Below are 10,092 nucleotides of genomic sequence, written 5' to 3'. Positions count from 1 at the left end.
AGCCAACAGCACGTGGTATTCCCAAGCGGTCACCCATCCAAGTACTAACCACGCTCAACGCTGTTTAACTTCGATGATCGGACGAGAATCGGTTTTCTGCAACGTGATATGGCCGTTGGCTGAAATAACAATAACAAAAATTATGTTTTTTGTTTAGATAAAAATTCCTGTCAAGATTGAACGTCAAACATAAGCAATTCGTTGTCAGATGATTCATGGGTTCAAGGAAGGAGTTTCACTTGCGCCCTGGGAATGCTTGAATACCATTTTTATCTGCAATCATTCGTAAAACTAGTGAGTAAATAATATACATTACTATTTATTGTATCATATGTTCTGTATTTTGTCTAAGTGTAATGTAACATGTTTCTTAATGCAACCAAATTGCTTTGATCGGACGAAGTTCATTCCAAAGTGAGATGATCATTTTTAAATCCCGTTCAACGAATTCTCGCTCGGAGACACTTCAAAGTATTGATTGTTTCTGTACAACTCCTTTCATTAAATTAACATACGTCTCTGATTTCAAATCTGTAATTGATAGATCTCTATTCGGGCGAAAGTTCGATCAAACATTCCGAAAATGACCTGGGGTATTCATCGATTGGTGGTTAAAGAGCATCGCGCGCTGCGGTGAACCCACTCTGAGGCAGACTGAAACCGCTCGGTAGGACCACGAAATCTCTCCATTTACAAGATCCAAGATCTAAATTACATCTTGACGCGAAACTGATTTTGGGCGGCTACCTCCGAACCCCCCTCCTTGCTGCCCAGGATTCCCCGGGCGGTCATTATGTCTATCGTTTCGCCGTATCCTTTCTCTGTCAATCAGGAGCGGCCTCCCGACAATGGCCGCGCGGCGACACATTGTGTAATTCGGAATGAATGTGTGCTCGGCCTCCTCCCCGGTATAATTGTTTCACGACAGGTCCCGGCGTACCGGGGCCGTGGGCATTAACGTGTTTCAAGAACGGACCGCGCTGCGCCCGGTTTCCAGCCGCGAACAATGGGGGCCACGGTGGTGCGCGTGGTGCGGTCGGATATCTCGTTACACCGTAATCGAGGAATAATCGATCGCAAAGTTGTAGCACAAGGCAAATTGCTGGGCGTGGTGAGAACGATCCAGGAAACTCGAGAGGAGGAAAGACAAGGGCGAACCGAACGAGGAAATCCGAGATTTTTCTTCCTTTCCTCTCGCGGCACCCCGTGCCCCCCTCCTCATGTCCTCCCTTTCTCCTTATCTTCCTCTCTCTCTCTCTTTTTCTCTGTCTCCGCGTCCACGGTACCCCTGAACGTCCTTTATTTTTCGTGGCCATGTAAAAAAGGTTTTATTCAGTGTTCACCCTCGATCAAGCTGGGGATGCGCGTGCGCTCTCGCGTCTGTCCTTGCTACCATCGGGACGTAACAATGATTCACTTCACGAACACACGGATCCCTGAATTGGGTTAATTAGAGGACCGATCGGTTCTTCTTCCACTTCGATTCCTTTCTTCGGCGAGCTGTAGCAGTTTCTCGATGTCGGGAAATCGGGGTCGATCGACGGTGAAACGAGTATTGGTTTCTCGTCGATCGGCAACGAAAGATACGTGAGAAAGCTTGTAAAATATTCTTCGAGAATTAGGTCGACGCGTTGTCTCCTATTGTATCGCGATTGATGTTCCCCCTACTCGACTCGTTTGTTCCCGTAAATAGCACGCTGTCCGATATTTGTGACACGGATCATCTTTCGCCTCAATGATAAGCTAGTGTGACGTACACGCGTATTTATCTTTAATTTTCGAAGACTATCGTTTAATTGCTCGTAGATAAAATTTTATATACAGGGTGTCCCAGATTTTAACGTGCAAATTTTGTCAGTGTATTCTATGGCACGAAGGAAAAAAAAAATGTTATGAAAAATAGGTCATATAGAGTTTCATTAAGAACATTTTTTTTACATTGTGCCATAGAATACACTGACAAAGTGTGAATATTAAAACCTGGGACACCCTGTATAAATATATTGGTTTAGCCAATAAGTTACTGTTGAGGAGTTGTTTGGAATAAAACACTCGTGTAGGGTAAAACTTGTGTAAATAACTATATTTAGAGGTAGATAGAAAGGTGCGAATAGCACGGACCGCACAGAAGAACTGGTATTATTACTGGTAAGTTAGGTTATTTACTTAACTGGTAAGTTAGACGACAGTACGCATTTTTGTGCCTGGCATATTTGCAGGTATACCTGAGAACCCTAATAAAAGTTCCGTACTTCGGATGCGGAGATTTTCACGAAATAAAGATATTAACTGCTTAACAGTTGTAATTTTCTGTATTGCCATCTATGGAGAACAAAAATCGCAGTGACTTGTTGGCCAACCTAATACTTCTGCACACATCAACGATACACAATCTGATCTATAATCGAGGTTTATCTAGGGTTTTAGGTCCTGTCGATCAGCTCGTTAAACCGCCGTTAGGAGAACGATCGCCCGAGGGTCCGAAACATTGACCACCATAGGCGAATCCTCTTGTAGCCAAAGAATACTCTTGACAATTCCGCGTAGCCCCGGATAATAGGAGGAAAAACGCTTCTCGTGGGATCGAATCATGCGAGGTCTATACAAACATTGGTACCGAGGGGGGGTGGGCAGAAAAAGAAAGAAATAAATGGTAACGGATAATCGGAAGTGAAAGAAGTGCCCGAAGCGTGGCTTTGCGCGATCCGTACGTGGTTATCGAGCGAGAATGGACGCGTTGTACTGGATCAGACCGCACAATTGAATCCGATCGGTGAAAGGGTTTCGCAATCGTACCCACGATTACCGGGCGTATATATCTGCGGGGGATACACAGGTACGTTTTTAGGCACGGCTCCTTTTCATAAGTGCCATTATAAGTGCCATTTGAGCATGCCTACACCCGCTTTTGTCCTGCGAACTACAAACTAGTCATTGTCCTCTCGTTATTGTTTGAAAGGACACGGGATGACAACCAGCGACGGTTAAAAAGCATCAACCCTCCGCGTCCACCCACACGACTTACACTAATACGCTGATTTTTAGGGCGCGGTAACCGTTCGATCGTGTCACGAAATTGTACATTGTTTTAACCGGCCGCGGAATAGCAGATATAATAGGACAATCATATGATAATATAATATAATAATACCGAACAATAGAAGTATATCGGAAATATTAATATAAATAGAATAATCTTTCAGCAATCCAATGCATATTCATATCTTACTATAAATCATTTTGACACTTTAATACTTTTCTCAGAATAACCATTTATTTTCTGGATATTATATAATTTCGTATTCTCTGAGAATGCTTTTCTGATGCACTTTTATACATTACTGCTAGCTTTCAGGAATCTCAACACAGCTGTGAAAAACATTGAAAGGTCAAAATTACAGATTATGGTTACGGTTTGCTATATGGCACAATAATGAAAAAAACAACAATAACAAAAACAAGATCCAGAGAAAAATTGACAATTGGACATCGTCCTCGAAGAGTTAATGTGAGTTTAATCGATGCTGACAATAATGGAACGAGGGTCCAGCGATATCAGTGACATTCCGCGATGCGTATCGCCGATAGTGGATCAAAATAAGGAGGAATAAAAAAAAAAAGGGGGCGAGGAATTGTCTACGAGGTCACCGGTCGCGGCCGGGCCGCCATTGCAGCGGCGGGACGACAAAAGGGATCAGTGCACGCATCGAAGCTCGTTAAGAACCGACTGTGAGAGACTTCCATGACGATCGGGACCCGTGTCCCGGCCACGGGACGGCGTCGCGCAAAACTCACAAAGGGTCAAAACGGGTTACAATGGTCCCCGGATAACCATCTAGTAAACTCTTTCCGGATTAATTAATCATTTGGAGCAGAAGATCAGAAAGATGAGCGCGGCGGGTCAACAGATATGAAATAATTTAACCGTGCTCTCCCGGCCCACCTGGGCACACACGCGGTTAGGTATACGCGCATGGAAATCGGGCAACCACCGTCGGTTCTCCGCTTCTTTTCTCGATTCCCATTCCTGTTCTGTCTCTTTTCAGTCTCTCCATTGTCTCGTGTAATCTATACACACGGGCCCCGAGCCCCGATTATTATACCCAATATCATCGCGATATGCGTGTTCATCGCGACGCATCATCGCCGTCGGAAGGAAAGGGGTTTTTCTTGTTGCTAGCATAGATTGTTCGGGTCCGATCTCTAGAGCAAAGGAGACGAATACGACGGTACTTCGGGGGTTGGTTTTTCACCTCGTTTCAAGCGACGCGCGCGCGCGCCCGATCAAACGAAACCAACCCTCTTCTTATCCGTGGATCTTCCCCGCACGGTTCGCTGACTTTTCGGGCTCGGAATTTCGGCCACGGGACACCGACGCCCGTAGACCGCGTCGTATTCCCTCGTATGTACTGTAAAGTTCAATTCGAGATGGATAGAGTCCAATTCGGGTCTTGAATACTCGACGGCGCGACGCGTCTTCGCGAATGTTAGATCATAGCGAGTGGTTCGGGTGGAAATCGAGCGAACCGTAAAAATTGATCTTTAAATTAATCATGCGTCAGAGTGATCGCGCAACGTTCGGAGACATCTCATTGAAAATTAGAAATGGTAAGGTGACGTGCACTTTTCTTTGGCCCACCGAAATCGTTCGAATTTAATGTGCGTTGTCGTTTTCAGAAGTACGCCGAACAAAACATGTGCTACCAGTTTGTATGTCTACAATGTAACACCTTAATTTGCACTTTAACATTCGAATTACCAAAGCAGTTAAACTAATAATTTCTGTCTTCTTGTACAGTTACTGCAGTTATGAAAATCATTTTATGAAAAATCTGTTGGCAAACTTCTTCATTCGAACATGTATTTTAATCGAGATCGTACAAAGTGTGAGTAAATCTGGTCATTGTTGCGATATTAACAATATATAGTTAATTGCATTTAGAATTTGATAGTCCTACTTTTAAATGCATTTCTCCACCGATAATTTGTCTTTCTTCGCAGTTTGATATAAGATGTCGAATACCTAGGGGAAGGAAAAATAATAAACCAGTGGTCGACCGAAAAACGATCCATGGTTCGCCTAATCGTCTTTGAACGCATTAAACGGGTCACGTGTCGGCGTTCTTCACCTTTAAACGGAACCGCCACCGACAAACTATCAAAACTCCAGCTCGCCTCGGCCATCGTTCAGCGGAACAATGCGACCTCCTCGTAAACAGTGGGAGGGCAGGGTGGCGGCGCGAAGTGCGATCTCGAACGAATAAACGCGTGGGCAGACGAGGACGGGAATAGAAGGTAAAGGGGGTCCGAGAGGGGCAGAGGTTCCCCGTCCAGGATTCTATAATCCGTACCATCTTTATCGTCAAATTCTGTACTCGTGGACCGATGCCTCGATTGCGCAATCAAGATGGCATCGAGAAAGGCATCTCTCGCCTTCGACTCAAACTACCAACAAGTATTTCAATATCCGCTCCAATATATTCCCATCGACCCTATAAACGTGTGTGCAGTTATATTGGATTCCCTTCCACCGCCAACTCCGCTATCTCTCTCTTTCTCTCTCCACCCTTCTCTGTCCCTCGCGTTCCCTCTGTCGCTCTCGCCCCTCTGTCGTCTTATTCCCTCTGTCTTTCTCTGTTCCCCCCTCTCCGATTCGTTCCCGTTCGCGCCGGTTTCGCCCTCCCTACCTTCGGGGTAGATGTACCGGGTCTGAACCAATCGGCCTCGACACACGGACCCCGCACACCAGAGAAAATCCCACCGCCCCGCAACTCCCTCCTCCGGCCGTGGCGCGCAACCCGTGTGTGTGCATATCCAGCCCCGAAGGAAACCGCATTTAAACGTGTTTGGTAACCCTGTAAAAGATTCTTCGTCCCCTGCGTTCCTCGCCGCGCCGAATGGGGGATGCGGCCGCGATCCCAGGGGATATGTGTGACCGACATGACACCGGATATAAGTGCTCCACCGGGACACACCGATCGCCATCGCCGGCCTTTTAATTTTTTGGTTGCCGCCGGTTGCGCCGCGAACGGGACACATCGTGGCATTTCTTATAGAGTTACGTATAATCGTAGGATAATAGCAGAGTTGATATCAACAGTGGACTCGACTCGGCAGAAAATATTGTTCTAGAAAATTATTTATAGATACTTGACAAGTTATCCGTGTTTTTGGAAATGGAATTTTATCTTTCGTTGTTTTACAATCATTTTGTTCGGATATTTCGTACATGCGTGTAAAATATAAATTTAGGATTCTTGTAGATACGCAAAATTTTATCAACTTTACCAAAAGTCAGAAGTTTAGAATCTTGAATTTAGTATTCAGAAAGTTTATCGTTGCAGTGCTGAATAAACGGAGTGTATCGACCACGTGTCGATCCAAATTATGCAAGAAGGAGGCGATTTTTGCTAGGTTTTACGTAAAAGAAGCAGAGATGGTTTTTTTTTCTACTCGAGTTCCTCCATTCATGATTATCGACAGGATACAAAATGTTATTAGATAGCGCACGGGCGGCCCAGAGGATGATATTCTTTGTATGAAACGAAAATTTCTTTTCAGCGCAAATTGAATGGAAGACCTCCATGCTTCGCAGCATTCAATTGCGCGCTGCATCAATGGACGCTCTCGATGAAATATTAATTAGAAAAGAACAGAAGCGCGCGGAGGTCGAAGATGCAACAGAATGTTCCGCCATCGCCATTTACCGTGGCTCAAAAACTTGTAGGGGGCAAGATAAACTTAATGAATTACTAACTCGAAATATTTCAGCCGAAGATTTCAGACCGCTTACATATTTTAATAGCAAATTAATAAACGAATTAACAGATTCGTTCAGATATTGTCAACTTATTAACGTATATTTACATGTTATGCTAACAACGATTTAAATTCATTCACTTGATATTAATCGAAATCAAATACCGATAGTTCAGATGACCGACAAGCTATTTGACATAAAGTACCACGCACAAAAATATATAATTATTCCATTCTAAAGTGCGACAATTTGCAACATTTGCAACTGGAAATGAAAAGAAAAGATCAGATCCGATCAGATCAACAGCACAGGATTTTTCAAGAGCGGACATTACATCATATGCTTTTGCTGAGGCAAACAAAAATATTGTAAAGAAGACAGTTGTCTGATTTTATTAATTTATATAGCGGAAATAAATAAAAAAAAGAGCCAACAGCACGTGGTATTCCCAAGCGGTCACCCATCCAAGTACTAACCACGCTCAACGCTGTTTAACTTCGATGATCGGACGAGAATCGGTTTTCTGCAACGTGATATGGCCGTTGGCTGAAATAACGTTAACAACAATTTCATTTTTTGTTTATATAATCATACTTTTCTACTCGACTCTCAAGCATAACAATGATGCAAATAGTAACCAGCATGTGCAATTCGGTCCCCGAAAGAATCCACAAAAATATTGTAGGGAGAAGAGTTCCCTAATTTTATTAATTTTTATACCGGATATAAATAAAAAAAAAGAGCCAACAGCACGTGGTATTCCCAAGCGGTCACCCATCCAAGTACTAACCACGCTCAACGCTGTTTAACTTCGATGATCGGACGAGAATCGGTTTTCTGCAACGTGATATGGCCGTTGGCTGAAATAACATTAACAACAATTTCTTTTTTTGTTTATATAATCACACCTTTCTACTCGACTCTCAAGCATACCAATGAAGCAAATAGTAACCAGCATATGCAATTCGGTCATCGGGGAAATCCACAAAAATATTTTAAGGGAAAGAGTAGTCTAATTTTATTAATTTTTATACCGGATATAAATAAAAAAAAGAGCCAACAGCACGTGGTATTCCCAAGCGGTCACCCATCCAAGTACTAACCACGCTCAACGCTGTTTAACTTCGATGATCGGACGAGAATCGGTTTTTTGCAACGTGATATGGCCGTTGGCTGAAGTAACAGTAACAACAATTTCGTTTTTTGTTTATATAAACATATCTTTCGTCTCGACTCTAAATCATAAGCAACGAAGCTAATAGTAACCAGCATATGCAATTCGGTCACCGAGGAAAGCCACAAAAATATTGTAGGGAGAAGAGTTGTCTGACTTTATTAATTTCTATAGTGGAAATAAATTAACAAGGTGCAAACAGCACGTTGCGAGTCTCATTGTCAAATTAAATGTTATCTTAGAATACTAGAAGCCGTTTAATGTTTTATTGTTGCTACAAAATCTATCACTTTTCCTATCTAGTTCTTCATTGGTCTCCCTATATTATTATTATTATTATTAGCAACTTAAGTTCATTGACTGATTTCTCATCTTTCACACAAGCAAAGTGCCAATCATCTAAAATAACTGAAACTTTATGAATGTACAGGAACGACCTACAAAGCCGTGCATAGTCATCTCCCACCAGTCAAACCATTAATAAGTATATTCTATTTAATCACTAGGAATTACCTACATAAAATCGTGCTTATAAACAGAATTGGGGGACCATTTTTTGACCTGCTGAACTACTATCAGAGACTTTACGCTGGCAATGCAGATAGGCGACATGTAAATTTAATATTGTACATATGCCAATGGTTTCGCCTCATGAATAAATGACAAAATGATATCGCGGGTCGACCGAGCGTTCGACACGTGACAACAGAGCTTACACGTTCGAAAACATTTTCTTTTTGCCATTGGACACGGGGAGTATTTGAATATCGTCGATGGTTCCATTACGACAGATGGTCGGACTCATTATTTGGTGAAATCGAGCTCGTCGAAAATTTATGCACACTCTCGCGCACGGCGCGCAAAATCATTTCCAAAATGCACGGGATGCTCTGCTCGGCTAATTTTCGGTACACACGGACACACGCGCGGACGCGCGCCCGCGCATACGTGTACGTCGTGCGTACATATAATAGTACATACGGCACTAATACGGCGAAGAGATTGAACGTACGCGCACACGGGCCACGGAGGGACACGTGTTGGTGCCAGGAAAACGCGAAGCGCACGCGCGCGCGCGCGCCCCAGCGAAACATGTGCAGAGCTACACGAACAGGAAAGGTGTATTGAATCGACGAGTATCATGCAGCTGACAGCTAGAGCTAATTGAATCTTGACTCTATCTATCTGTCGACTCGAGCTGAGACTCGACTACCACCGCGAATTGCATTTCCGTTCGACAGAATCGTTCGCGCTCGAGAATTCTATCTTCTCTCCCCACCGCTCGGCCCTTAATCCTCATCCTCGTTTTTGTAATGTAGATGGTACGCGGAGAAACCCGAGCGGCGAAACTGTCGGTGACAGTCTTGTTTCTTTTTAATCGGCCAGCACCGGGGTTCGTTTATGAACATTGCAGACGATTAAGAAATGCGCGAACCTCTTTATTATTCGCATCCCTTTTCGGACGTAGAATAGACCCATCTAAAGCGATCCACATGCAGTATCATTGATTGTATAAATCTGCATTACAAGCAAATCATGTTTTCCTTAATAGTTTGTGTAGTTATGGTTCTACTGTATTATGAAAAGTCATAGAACTCGGAAAAAATTGTCTTTATTGTTTGAAGTAGTTATTCTGATTAAATGCATATATATATATATATACTGCTTTATAAATATAATTCTTTTGGCGCGCCTGATTATCAAATTAATATCCGATTACGTTCCACCACCAGTTTACGCTTCTCCTGGGAAACATATCCTCCGTTCTCGACGCGCGATATAATTTATTCTCCGGCACGGAAATAAAAACAACAGAAATCTAGTCTCTAGTTAGAACCCGTTCGCTGGAGCTGCCTGTACATCCCCGGCTCTCATATATTTTATTTCATACAAATTTCCGAACTGGAACTTTTACTCAAACTTTATTTCCACCATTCATATTCACATTGTTTACCGCCATTGCGCGGCCCGAGCCCCGTCTCCCCCGAATCGGCATCGCCAAACCAGAAAAGCGGAAAAATGAAGCATAGTTGTATGTATATGTATGTATGTATGTATGTATGTATGTATGTATGTATATTGCAACACATACACAGGCATATAATACACAGCGTCAACCGAGCCCGGTGAATTGAATTCGTTAATTCTCCGCGCGCGG

The 10,092-nt window shown here is 43.3% G+C and overlaps 4 non-coding genes across 4 annotated transcripts; all 4 read right to left on the bottom strand.

Annotated features, from left to right (window-relative positions):
- On the bottom strand, positions 1-120 carry LOC144473912 (5S ribosomal RNA). Its single transcript, XR_013494661.1, has one exon. It is a non-coding gene; the product is annotated as a 5S ribosomal RNA (ribosomal RNA).
- A 7,067-nt stretch (positions 121-7,187) lies between these two features.
- LOC144473911 (5S ribosomal RNA) lies at positions 7,188-7,307 on the bottom strand. Its single transcript, XR_013494660.1, has one exon. It is a non-coding gene; the product is annotated as a 5S ribosomal RNA (ribosomal RNA).
- A 194-nt stretch (positions 7,308-7,501) lies between these two features.
- On the bottom strand, positions 7,502-7,621 carry LOC144473930 (5S ribosomal RNA). The gene has a single exon (XR_013494671.1). It is a non-coding gene; the product is annotated as a 5S ribosomal RNA (ribosomal RNA).
- Positions 7,622-7,814: 193 nt separating this feature from the next.
- Positions 7,815-7,934, bottom strand: LOC144473910 (5S ribosomal RNA). The gene has a single exon (XR_013494659.1). It is a non-coding gene; the product is annotated as a 5S ribosomal RNA (ribosomal RNA).
- Between the last annotated feature and the right edge of the window lie 2,158 nt (positions 7,935-10,092).

Source organism: Augochlora pura, chromosome 7, assembly GCF_028453695.1.
Source record: "Augochlora pura isolate Apur16 chromosome 7, APUR_v2.2.1, whole genome shotgun sequence".
In the NCBI taxonomy this organism is placed as follows: domain Eukaryota; kingdom Metazoa; phylum Arthropoda; class Insecta; order Hymenoptera; family Halictidae; genus Augochlora; species Augochlora pura.
Note: the sequence above shows the minus strand (reverse complement) of the source record. Positions and strands in the feature narration are given on the sequence as shown.